Genomic DNA, 12,231 nt, shown 5'->3' on the forward strand with positions numbered 1-12,231 from the left:
TGCGGACTTCATGGGAGTAGGCATGATCTGCTCTCCAGACATATGGTATAAATAGTATATCCTAGGTACGAGAATATCTCTATGATCCCTAGACTCCTTCAGTTATTGATAAACTTCCAAGAATATTTACTAACTTTGACATCGGAGGTTACCCGGCCCCTAGGCCACCCTATCAAGCCACAGTCTTCACTATCTTTTGCATGCTCGTTTGCGAAGACCTGAGTTATTAGAACTTGGCCTAATGGTGTGCAAAACACTACGTTAACTATGGCACCGTCTGTGGAATCGTAATAGATCTGGCATGTCCTTTCATGCCTGCGACAACGCGTTCCAAACGACTCAAAAGAGACATGGAAGATGCTATGGAAGTAAGGTTGAAGACTATAGAGGAGTGGGTGACAAAGCTAACTGGCGAAGAACAAACACTCCACAAGAATAATGAGGAGCTCAGAAAACCCCAACAGGAGCAGGATGGCGGGGCAAGATCCAGTAACATTGAGCACGTGGGATTTTGAAACATGCAAGTAGGACTTAATAAGCAAGAGGAGCAGAAGAATATGCAGGACGAGCTCCACTGCCTTAAAGGGAAATACAAGGAGATAGCAAGGAAAGTAGATACGTCGTCGATGGTAGATCAGTTGCTCACAAGCACGGGTCTACCCTTTACTGAAGAAGTAATGGTGGTGCCTCTACCATTTGAGTCCCCACTATGGAGATGTATAATGGAGGAAGGAACTCCCTTGAGTACCTGGAAACTTTTAGAGCTCACATGACGCTGCATGGCTTCCCAGGGGAAGTAGCTTGTAGGGCATTTCCGCTAACCCTCAAAGGATTAGCACGAGCATGATTCAGGTCACTAGCACCTGGATTGGTGGATAGCTTTGGGGAACTGTCCAGACTATTCCAAACTCAGTTTATGTCCAGTCGAAGGAGGCGGTGTCCCACTGCGTATCTCCTCACCATCAAACAAATGGAGGATGAAAGACTGAAGTCATACTTATCTCGGTTCAACAAAGACTGCATGACCACCGATGACCAAGATGAGAAGATAACTTTGGCAGTGCTCTTGGGAGGGGTCTGGCGACGATCCCAGTTTATGGCGGAGCTGACTAGAAGGACTCCAGTTATATTGCAAGAGTTCATGGACTAGGCCGACAACTTCATCAACGCGAAAGACACTCTCCGAGCATTGAAGGAGTAGCGAAGGAAGGAAGTGGAGCGTGTAGAGAAGAGGGGGAAGGTCACAACCAAGGCCAAGCCCTACAAAAAATGGGAGAAGGGCTCCCAAGAAAAACAGTGAGAGGAAGTCCCGACAAAGGGACCTGGACCACGATATGACAGGCCCACATTCCCCATTCAAATGGAAGATGATCGGGGTACAAAGCGTCGCTAGTGCATGTACCATCGGTCCACCTCACACAATATCGAAGACTACTTCTCCCCACAAGGGAGGAGGGAATATACAAAGAAGCAGAAGCGACTTCACTTCCCGGCCTAGAGACTGAAGCAAGAGAAAAGGGGAAGGTCGAGAGAAATGAGTCAGAACCGAGGCAACTAGAACAGGCGGGCAAACAACCCTCAATGGCAATCGGTGATAAGAGAGCCATTGCCAAGTCGTTCCTATTCGCCAAAGCAAGCACCCCCTCTTGGGAAAATTCGAATCATAGCTGGAGGATTCGCGGGCAGGGGTGTTACCTCGTCACACAGGATGGCACACACCAGACGAGTCTGATACCACAAGGTGTACTTGGCTGAGGGATGACCCTAACTCGACAATCTTATTCTCGGAGGCCGACAAAGAAGGGGTCCTATACCCCAACGATGATGTGCTAGTGGTCACTATACTTGTCGCCAAATTTACCACCTATAGAATCCTCATCTATAACTGGAGTTCTGCAGACATCCTATTCTAGGGAGCCTTCGCCATAATGGGCATAGAGGCCACCTAGTTGCAACCCGCCCCTATGCCCTTGAAAGGTTTCTCCAGAAGCATTGTCAAGCCATTGGGACTATCACGCTCTCCATCCTCATGGGAAGTAGCCCCTGCACAGCCCCTATCATGGTTGACTTCCTAGTAGTGAAGACATCGTCATTGTCAATGCTATTATTGGGAGGCCCACCGTCAATAGTTTAAAGGTCGTCACATCGACCTACGACCTCAAAATGAAGTTCCTGACTCCCCAAGAAGTGGGGGAAGTCTAAGGAGAATAGGTCCTAGCAAGAGTGCTACGTCCAGGAGCAAAAACAGAATGATGGAAGACCTGCCTCAAATAGCATTACCAGGACAGAGTAGGTCGGGCTTTGCCAAAGAAGCCACGGTTGACCTCCATCTAAAACTCACCCAGCCGGTCTCGAAAGGGGAAGGGGCGGTGCACGACTTTAGAATAAAGGATGGACGAGGACCTCCCCTGCTTGAGATTGTATTTTCCTTAATTTTACAATACCTGTTCACCCAGCATGTACTTTTTTATATTTAATGAAAATGCCACTTTTTAGGACAATGCCAAACATCTACCCCATACTTTCATATTACCAGTAAAGCATTAGCAAAAGAAAAAGGGGGGGGGGGGTGTGGCTAATGAAACAAGGTCATCAACAGATTACCTCCTTATGAGGCACTATAAGGAAAGGCAGGCCAAAGGGTTGCCTTATCCCTCTCATGGCGGAGTGCAGGTCAACCTTTGGTGGCCCGAAAATGAAGGCTTACCTTCCTTATGAACATCAATAGGTAGGTGCGAGTCCAGTCACAAACTGCTCGAATGACTTACCTCCCCATGGGATACTATAGGAAAAGGTCAGCCCAAAGGTGGCTTTATCCCTCCCGCAAAGGAGAAGGGGATTGGCCTCACAACTCCCCAAATAAATTACCCCAACCTCCACCACAATGAAGAGTGGAATCAGCGCCAGCCTAACCGAAACATACATTTTCCTATGATGTCAACTGGCGGGAATGGAACCAAAAGAAACTGCCTGAACAATTTACCTACCCATGAAGAATGATAGGCGGGCAAGAGTAGACCAGCCCGAGGAGGTACGAATAACTTACCTTACCTTGACCCCTATCATGATGAAAGAGAAGATCAGCCACGCCACTGTTTTAACTACCTCCTCGTGGGACAACAGAGGGAAAGGTAGGCCTAAAGGTTGCCTTACCCTTCCCACGATGGAGTGCATGTTAGTCCTCAACTACTCGAAGTCAGAAACTATACATTCCTCGTAAATGCCAAAAGGTGGGAGCAGATACAGTAACAAACTGGCCGAATAACTTACCTCCTTGCGAGATACTATGGGGAAAGGTAGGCCTAAAGGTTACCTTGTCCCCCATAGAGAAGAGCGGGCTTGGCCTTTGCGGTAACTTGAATACTTACCCCAACCTCCACTACGAGCAAAGAGTGGGTTTAGCGCTAGCCTGGCCCAAAATGTTGCATTTCCCTGTGATTTCAACGAGCGGGAGCGAGACGAGTAACAGACTGGCCGAATGACTTACCTCTCTGTGGGACCTTACAGGGAAAGGTCGGCCCAAGGGCTATCCCTCCCGCAAAAGAGAACGAGTCTTGCCCTCAAGGCAGCCCGAAAAAGTTACCCCAACTCCTATCACAACGGAAGAGTGGACCTCCACTATGGCAGCTGTCTGAAGAAGTTACCTCATTGGGGAACCAAAAGGGGCAGGCTAATTTTAGGTAGCCTGACCTCTCCCCAACTGTAACAATCCGCTCTTTCCTTCTGACGTACGCTTATTCTTTCTGACGCAAGCAAATTCTGAGGACGGAAATTATGTAACAACCTGCCCTTCTCTCTAGTGACTGTGAGCCTCGTTATGCGTGTCAAACCTCGATAGCATGTTTTAAAAGATATTATGTGATTTCTAAAGTACACCCAGTGTTTTAAATGCACTGGAAATATTTATATGGAGTATTTCCAGCGTTATTGAATTAAGCTTGATTTTAAATAATACAATTATAATATTTTTGGAGCTCTCCAAAAATATTATAATTGTCAGAAATCATTTTAATATCATTTATTAAAATTATTCCAGTTATTTAAAATACTATGTGATTTAAAATTATGTTTAAAACTCTAATTAAATTAAATGATTTTATTCCTTAAAGATACTAAATAAGACTTCATCATTTTATTAATGATGAAGGAATATTATTTTATAAACTAAAGCTTAGTTTAAATAATATTCTACCTTAATTCCTCTTAGTACTTTTAATTAAATTAATGTTTACGTATTTTCAAATAAGTATTTAAAACTCATCGTTAAATCGTTTTGTAGATCCCAAAACGAAGGGACTAGATTAAATGCCCAGCCCCCTCTCTTTCAAACTCACTTTTCCCTCCCCTCTCTCTCTCCTCCCTCTCCCTCACGCGTATGACGTACGCCTCTCCCCCTCTCACCCATTCTTCCATAGCCCAGCTCAGCGCCGCCGTGGGCCGCCCAATCTCACCTCCACCACCGGCAGCTTCCCCTCTTGCTAGCGAGCTCCCACCGGCAAACCCGGCTCCCACCTCGTAGTCGTCCTCCCCTATACACACACGGCCTCACTGTGCCAACACCTAGCGCCGCTGTACGCAGCCACCATGGTCACTGAGCATTGCCACGAGCTCCTCCTTTCCTCCCTCTTCCTCCTCCCCTTGGCAAGAGGCCCATAGCCTCCCTCACACGCACGAGCACTCTCCCTCACATGCACAGGTTATCACCCTTGCACAGCCGTGCGTTGCTACCCAAGCCACCGCACCACCACCGGAGCTTCCTCTGGCCACCATCTGCCTACCCCGACCACCCATAGCCCCGATCTACCCCTCACACATATCCACTCTCTCTCACTCTCTCACGAACTCTCCTTCCACCGTTGGCTTCAATCCGCCGTCGTAAGCCGCCGTGCCGCCTCCACCTCGCCACCGTAGCTCCACCATTCCCTCTCCATTTTCATACTTTGGGACACACGAGTTCCCTTGGAAACCCAAGGCTCCGCCAAGTTTCGCCCCTCACCGCCACCACGAGGCCACCATGAGACCACCCTTAGCCTCCCTTGGCCTTCCCTAGTCGAGCCCTAAGCCCAAACCACCACTTTACATGGTGGACAACCACTGTACGTGGGTTAGCCGCCACATACGACCCTTCCGACATCATCAACCGTGACAGCCAGCGATCAACACACGGGTAAACCCCATCGATGGTATAACCCTCTATCCCTCGTTATTTATGTTAGATGTTAATTAGTTGATTAGGTTATGGACTGTGCTGTTAGTATTGTGGAGTTTGTTGTATTGTGATGTGCTGTGTAATGAAGTGTTGGGCATTCTGTGTAATGAATGGGCGTAGTTGGGAAGTGTGTTGTGAAGTGTTTTGGACTGTGCTGTGTAGTGTGGTTTTGGAATATGTGATGTAATGGTGGCATGGCGTCATGAGAATTGGGAAGAGAGTGTGTACTCTTGTGGCGTAGTGTGGGATAAGGAAAGTATATGTAAAATATACCCTCCTGGCGTATTATGGGATGGGAAGAGTACATGCTGAGTGTACTCTGTGTGGTGTAGCGTGTATGAAGGGAGTACACGCGAAGTGTACTCCATGTGATGGAGTGATGCACCGTATAGTGTGTATGTCATAGTGGTGATGTGGCGAAGCGTGTGAGAAGGAGTACACGTGGAGTATACTCCAAGAGGTGCAGCGACACATCGCGTGGCGTGTCGTGGAGATAATGATGATTGTGTGGTTGATGGGCGTAGAGCGTAATGAGTAGTGTCGGGAACTGTGGAACAGTGGTCCCAAGTAGTTATGGTGTGGCCTGTAGTCTGAGGTGACAGGTGTCATCGTGTAGTTGACTTATGGCTGGGAGTATGGGTGAAGTACAAGAACAAGTGTAAGAGTGCTCAGCGAAAGCATGATTGGGGAATGTCACGAAGTGACATGGTTATCAGCAGTCGTGCTTATGATAGGTGAGGAGTGAGCGTAGGAATGGCGTAGCAGGGATTGTGACGAGATGTCACGACGTGATAAGAGTACGTGAGGAACCGTACTCGTGATGAGTTAGGAGTTAGCGTAGAAATGGTGTAGCAGGATGTCAGGTGACTTGACATGGTCACGGTGCATCTTGGGAGTAATCTCGAGCTATATGACGTGACGTAAGGCGTGGTTGTGAACGGAGTCTTGTCGTGTTAAGTGTTGGGATGAACTGTCAAAAGGGATGGGTAGCATAAAGAGTCATGCTAGCTGGGTTAAGAGAAGGTTGATATCGGAGTATGGTGCTTGTTTACACAAGCAGGTGATCAATGTGTTATATGTTGATCTTAGGTGATGAAGGGGTAAGGTACGTGTTTAATCTGGTGAGACACATATACCAGACGGATTCACCATATGTAATGGGTAATCTGTCCTAAGCATGGTTACACAGTGCTTAAGCCTCAGAGTTGGCTTAGAGCGTGTGGCGTGTATAGATGGGAATGAGGATTTAGTGTGAGCTCAGATGCATGAAGGTCATGATGGGTGTATTGTCTAGGATTGGGATGCGTGATTCTGTCGGTCGGAATCATGCGTCGGAATGTGGTCAATAAGAAGAATAAGACGAAGGTCCTAGTATCTTAATCCTAAGGTGAATCATGGGTTCACCCTAGTGGATAAACACTCGTAGTAGAACGTTGAGTTCGGAAGAGGTAGTGACCGTAAGTAGTCCCCGAAGGTTTTAGCATAGTAAAGGACACGTAAGAGCACGAGATAGAATGAGAGTGTTCCAAGTGAAGTGTAGCTCTATTTCTAGTTTAAGTTGTTTATGCATTAGATAGAAAATGACGTGAAGGTTATGTGTATGCACGTAGGTTGCCATTTGACACATACATGAATGGACTGCATGATATGAAAGTAGCATGGAGTCTAGGTAAGTATTGTGTTCATACTTTTCTAGAGTTTTCTAAAATACAAGAAACGAAAATGAAACGCTTTTTCTTTACGACACGAAAGATGTTTTACGAAAGCATGCTAAGTATAAGTGTTCAAAGGTATACGTATGTATGACCCTTATTAGCAACCCCGTTTTACGCACCCAAAAGTATTAAGTTCACGCATGTGAATGGATGACTATATGCAGTATCTATTGTATGTATTTTCTAAGAAAATAAAAGAAATGTCAAGGCTTGTGCCTCAAGCTTTAACTGATGCTTTGATTGACGTAAAGAAAGTGTTTTAAAATGTTCCTATGAACTGATGTTAAAATGCCCCTATGAACTAATGCTTTATGGATGCCATGAAAGATGATGTTTAAGCCCATGCTCTTAAATGACGTTTTTCCATGAATGAACTGCTAAATGAAAAGGACTAAAGTGAAATGAAATGAAAGGACTGAACTGAAAGAATGGACTGAATGAAATGAACGTTTAATGTATAAAAAGACGTAACGGCCACATGAATGAATGGAAAGGATACCAATGAATGGGCAGATTGCAATGCCGGGTAAGTAGTACTGGTAGTGCACCCAGTGCTGCCCCGATGAAAGGGATTCCCAACCCGTGGCCACGAGCGGAGTCCGGGTCTAAAGGAAGACCGCTAACCCCAACACAGAGGGCGTAACGGTGTGTACCGGCCAATGAAAATTATAAGAATGAATGTATGAATGTATGAATGCATCGCACTCTTTAAGAAATGAAGGCACTGACGGGAGAAACGTTTTACAAAGAGAAAGCCCCCTTTTTAAAGAAAAACCCCGTCCAGTGATGTTTTCAAATGAACGCATGTACGTATAGTACGTATGAATGATGAATGCATGAATGAAAACCTATGTTGTTATATTTTAATTGTATGAAGTAATACTTATGAGTCATTGACTCATTTTAGTTTTTATGCATGCCCCTTCCCCCACAAGGACTGAATGGGAAGCACGCGTTAGGACGGACACGGCCTATGGAGAAGAGTACGGAAGTCTAGGCATGAGTGTCTAAATGTATGAGAGACTTTTTTATTATTAAAATTAATGTTTTCCGCTCTAAACCTATTTTATTCTCAAAGCACATTTATTTTATAACGTAGAGTCTTGCACCCTAGGTATGAAAGCAAAATTTTTAAATCAAACGGTGATTCCTGTCGTCTTTTCTAAAATTATTTTATAAAAAGTCCCACTACAAGGACGGGCGTTACACCAACAGAGTGCAGGCTTAGTCTCTCGACTGCTCAAAGTAAGAAGAATCTCCAGAAGGGAAGTGGTATCCCACAAAAGCCATAGAAGCATCAGCAAGCGAGAAGTAGGCCGAGGTTCTAAACTCGCCAAATATCGAGACAAAATATACAAGCAGGAGCAACAATAGCACACGGAGAGGACTATAAGCATGAAACGATGCAAACAGAAGAGCCTAAGAGAAGTATAAAGATACAAACAAAGAAGGGCAATAGTGGATCCAAACTGTCTAAACAACTCTCCATCAATGTGTGCGGAAGGACGGAGGAAAGAAGCCAGTATTAAAGATGGGCGGTAATGGAACAAAAAAAAGAAAAGGAGCTAACAGCTAGCGAGGTCGGAGGGTTTAAACCGAATGTCAGCGGGGTGGGTTGAGAATCTTTGAACCCAGCCACAGACTACGACTGCCTAAATAATCATGATAGCAAAATATAATGAAGAAAGCCCAGCCGAGCATGGTTTTTCAAAACAAAAAAGTACATCGCGGTTAAAAGTAAGCACAGCACAACCGGTCGGTGGGGTGGGTAGGAGCCCTACAAACCCCTTTATCGTAACTCCCCAGATCGGCCACCAAAGCAAAGAAGAGACAAAGAAAAGACATAAAGAATAAGGTATGTATGTTAGTCAATATATATAAATATATTTATATATATATATACACACACAAGTCACTGGGCGACAAAGTGCGAATACATATGGGCACCAAAAAAAAAAGGAGAGTAGAACAAAACAATGAAGCCTTTAAATCTCAACACCAGGGACACCGATCTCAGCAGCAGCAGGATTGCCTGACTCCACAACGGTTGGTAAGGGAACAATCAGACTAGGAAAAGCATCGGGCCTCACTTTCCTACCTAAGTTACAGTTGGTTTGGAAACCCACCCCGTTGGTGGGAATATCGGCAAGCACAAGTCTCTGAAGGTACATGGTAAAAGATCTGGAACGCAGCTCCGGACTCCCCAAAAGGAATGCCCACGTTGACCTACGACCCTCGATGACCCCGTTCCCCCACACTTCGTCACAAAGTCTTGGGAACCACTTCTACTGTGTTTGTAGGGAGAGGGTGACATCCTGAGGACATTGGTTCAGCTGCTCCATTTACACCTTTTCCTCTTGTGCTTAAGATAAATCATCCCAAAAACTTTGATTAAGCCACTCCAATTTTGCCTTCACCTCCCGTGACTTCTACTTATAGTTCCTCCGGTGATGCTCCAAATCCTTACCCTTTTGCGCCCGTCCGCTAGGTCGAGTTGCTTCCTCTCTAGCTCTTGCATCAACAACTCCCTTTCCTCCCTTTTGTCGCGAGCACAATCAAGGGAGGTTCTAACCACTGAGCAAAGATCCAAGTTATCTTGCACAACTGCCTCATGATCATCCATGATGAAAGTTGCAAGCTGGGAAGTACCCTGCGACAAGAGAGAGAGAGAGAGAGAGAGAGAGGAAAGGAAGGGAAAATAAGGGAAAAAAAAGGCAGGAAAAGAACGATCGAACCTCGTGGAAAAATCCAAACAACCATTTGACGACTCGACCAATGGCCTCCTCTTGGCTCTCCTCTGTGGCCAGACGGGATAATGAAAGGAGAACGCCTGCAGGGCTTCGAGTTCAAGAAATTCCGCAGAGACTTCAGAGGGAACAAGCGGGTCTCCGCTCAAATCCACCAGACTAAGGCCAATTGCAACATCCAGAAGAGAATCACCCTTAGCTGGGTACTCGGCTTGGTGGACTGTTCATCATGCTGACCCTCGCAAGCTATAACACCCGCAGAACCATCCTTCTCGGGAAACTCAACCTGGATAAGTGGGTCGATGACTGGACTCCTCGGACCTTTAGCGGCTAAGATATTCAAAAAGGAATCCCCCCCCCCTCTATGTTCAGCCCGATCAAAAAGGTCTGCAGCTGGACTTTTTAGACCCCAACGAGCTGCCATGTCAGAATGGGGCCCTGCCTGCTGTACGATCCTCTATCTCCATGCGGTTGCTAGCAGTATCCGCTGATGCCCCTCATCAGCAGCATAAAGAGAATGACTACTGAAGATCGAAAGAGACGAAAGAGGTAAGATCCATGAAGAAGAATGTTGTCCCTTGTCAGGATTAGTGGTCACAAAGATGCTCTAGAGGAGTGCGTCCATCTCAACCTCAACCCCGGACGCGTCAACAGTGACCACTAATAAAGGCGTTGGAACCGACACAGCAATGGGGTGGTTGGCCTCCAAGATAGCCGATCCTAGGGATAAGGAGTCTTGAGCCCCAGGAGAAGGCCTGCCCTCGTTTAGGGCATTCCCTTGGCAGGTTTTCTTCCCCTTGTCCGACGGAGGGAGATCTAAAGAACACTACTGAGCCAAAGGGATTTGAGGTCGGTTCCAATGCAGAGAGCTTCTTAAACTCTCTTCAGAAATGAGGGTTTCAGGATTGTTCTGCACCCATTCTCGTACAATTGCAATGTGCCGCGCCTCGTAAGAGGTGGCTGATGGACGCATAGCTTTGTCTTCTGGGATTTTTCCCCAGTTCGTCCATATTGGAAACTCACGGTGATTTAGCTAGCCTACCGGAAACTCCCATCTAAGGCCAAACACGAAGAAGAATTTGGGAAACCAGTCTTTCACCTTGCGATACCTCAGCTCTAGGGTGATTAGAGCATGTATCACTCTGAAACTAGATAGATTCCCCTTTTGCCGTAGCACATTATTGGTAAGAAGAAATTCACAACCGGTAAGGTTAGCATCATTCGGGAAGGATTCCAACAAAGCGTGCCGCAAGATAATGCTGTAGCACATCAGCAGTCTCCAAGCATTCGGGTGCAGTTGGGAAGGAGCCAAACCTAGGTGGTCTAGAAGGTCACGAACGGGGAGAGGGAATGGCAACCTCAGACTGCATGCAAACATGGATGGGTATAGGGCCACCTTGGTGGAATAACCCTTTGAATTGACGGCACCCTCGTCAGGGCTAGGAACTTTGAAGGAGGCAAACTCCAGTACTTGGTAAGTGAGAGCCAAGGAGGCCAACGTTGATTTGGTGGTAGTTGAGCACCATTCGCTACCCCCAAACAACGACCCTTTATCAACAGAGCCCACACCGAAAACATTGGGTTGAATGGATTTTTTAGAGGCCATCATCACTAGCATACGAAGTAGCAAAGAAGATTAGTTAGAGGAAAGAAAAATTGAAAGAACTAAAATAGCGGGACAATCACAGCGTAGTAGGTGGGAACCACGCCCCCCTCCCATGTTATATAAAGAGAAAATGAAGGTTAAACTCTCACTCACCAAGGCAACAAGAGTATGCGCCACATCAAATTCTGGGAATGTAGGCTACGAAGCAATGCAAACACAAAAAGCCACCTGACACCCCCTCATTAATGAACTTGAAAAGACGTTATGAAAATGTGAGTCCATCAAGGAAGATTGGAATGCTACTAGAAACTCCAATCAACGGGAGCCTCCCCAGGCTTCAGAGCAACATAATAAGGATCCCGACCTTAGCAATAAGGCGGGTTCAGTTAATGAAAGAATTCCCACCATACTCGTCCGGTGAGAATTAGCGGTGTAACTATAAGGGAATTTTTCCCACTAAACCCAAGAAGTCTGTGGATTAAAAAGAAGTAAGATCAAAAGCCTAGACCAGGGTAAATAGTCCCTAATTTGGCCCACAGGAAAGCTCCTTTGACCACAACCTGCAGGAGGAATGGTGTTGCAGGGGATGAGATTCGTCGATCTGAGGACTCCTCGAGTAGTCTCCAGTCCTCAAGTACCCACCCACACAACATGCATGATATACGAGGAGCCATCGATCTACTGATAAAGAAGGTATAAATGGACCAGAGGGGAGACAAACTGAGAGAAGGAGGTCGGAGAACCACGCCGCATTAATGGCTCCACCACCCAGGCAACACGCCACATTAATAACGCCGTCGTTGAAGCCATGCCGCATTTGAAGATTCTAACACAAGGAACAATACTAGGAACGCGGACTTCATGGGAGCAGTCACGATATGCTCTCCCAGACGTATGGTATAAATAGCAAATCCCAGGTACGAGAATATATCTCTGATCCCTAGACTCCTTCAA

Source organism: Juglans regia, chromosome 11 (assembly GCF_001411555.2).
Source record: "Juglans regia cultivar Chandler chromosome 11, Walnut 2.0, whole genome shotgun sequence".
NCBI lineage: Eukaryota > Viridiplantae > Streptophyta > Magnoliopsida > Fagales > Juglandaceae > Juglans > Juglans regia.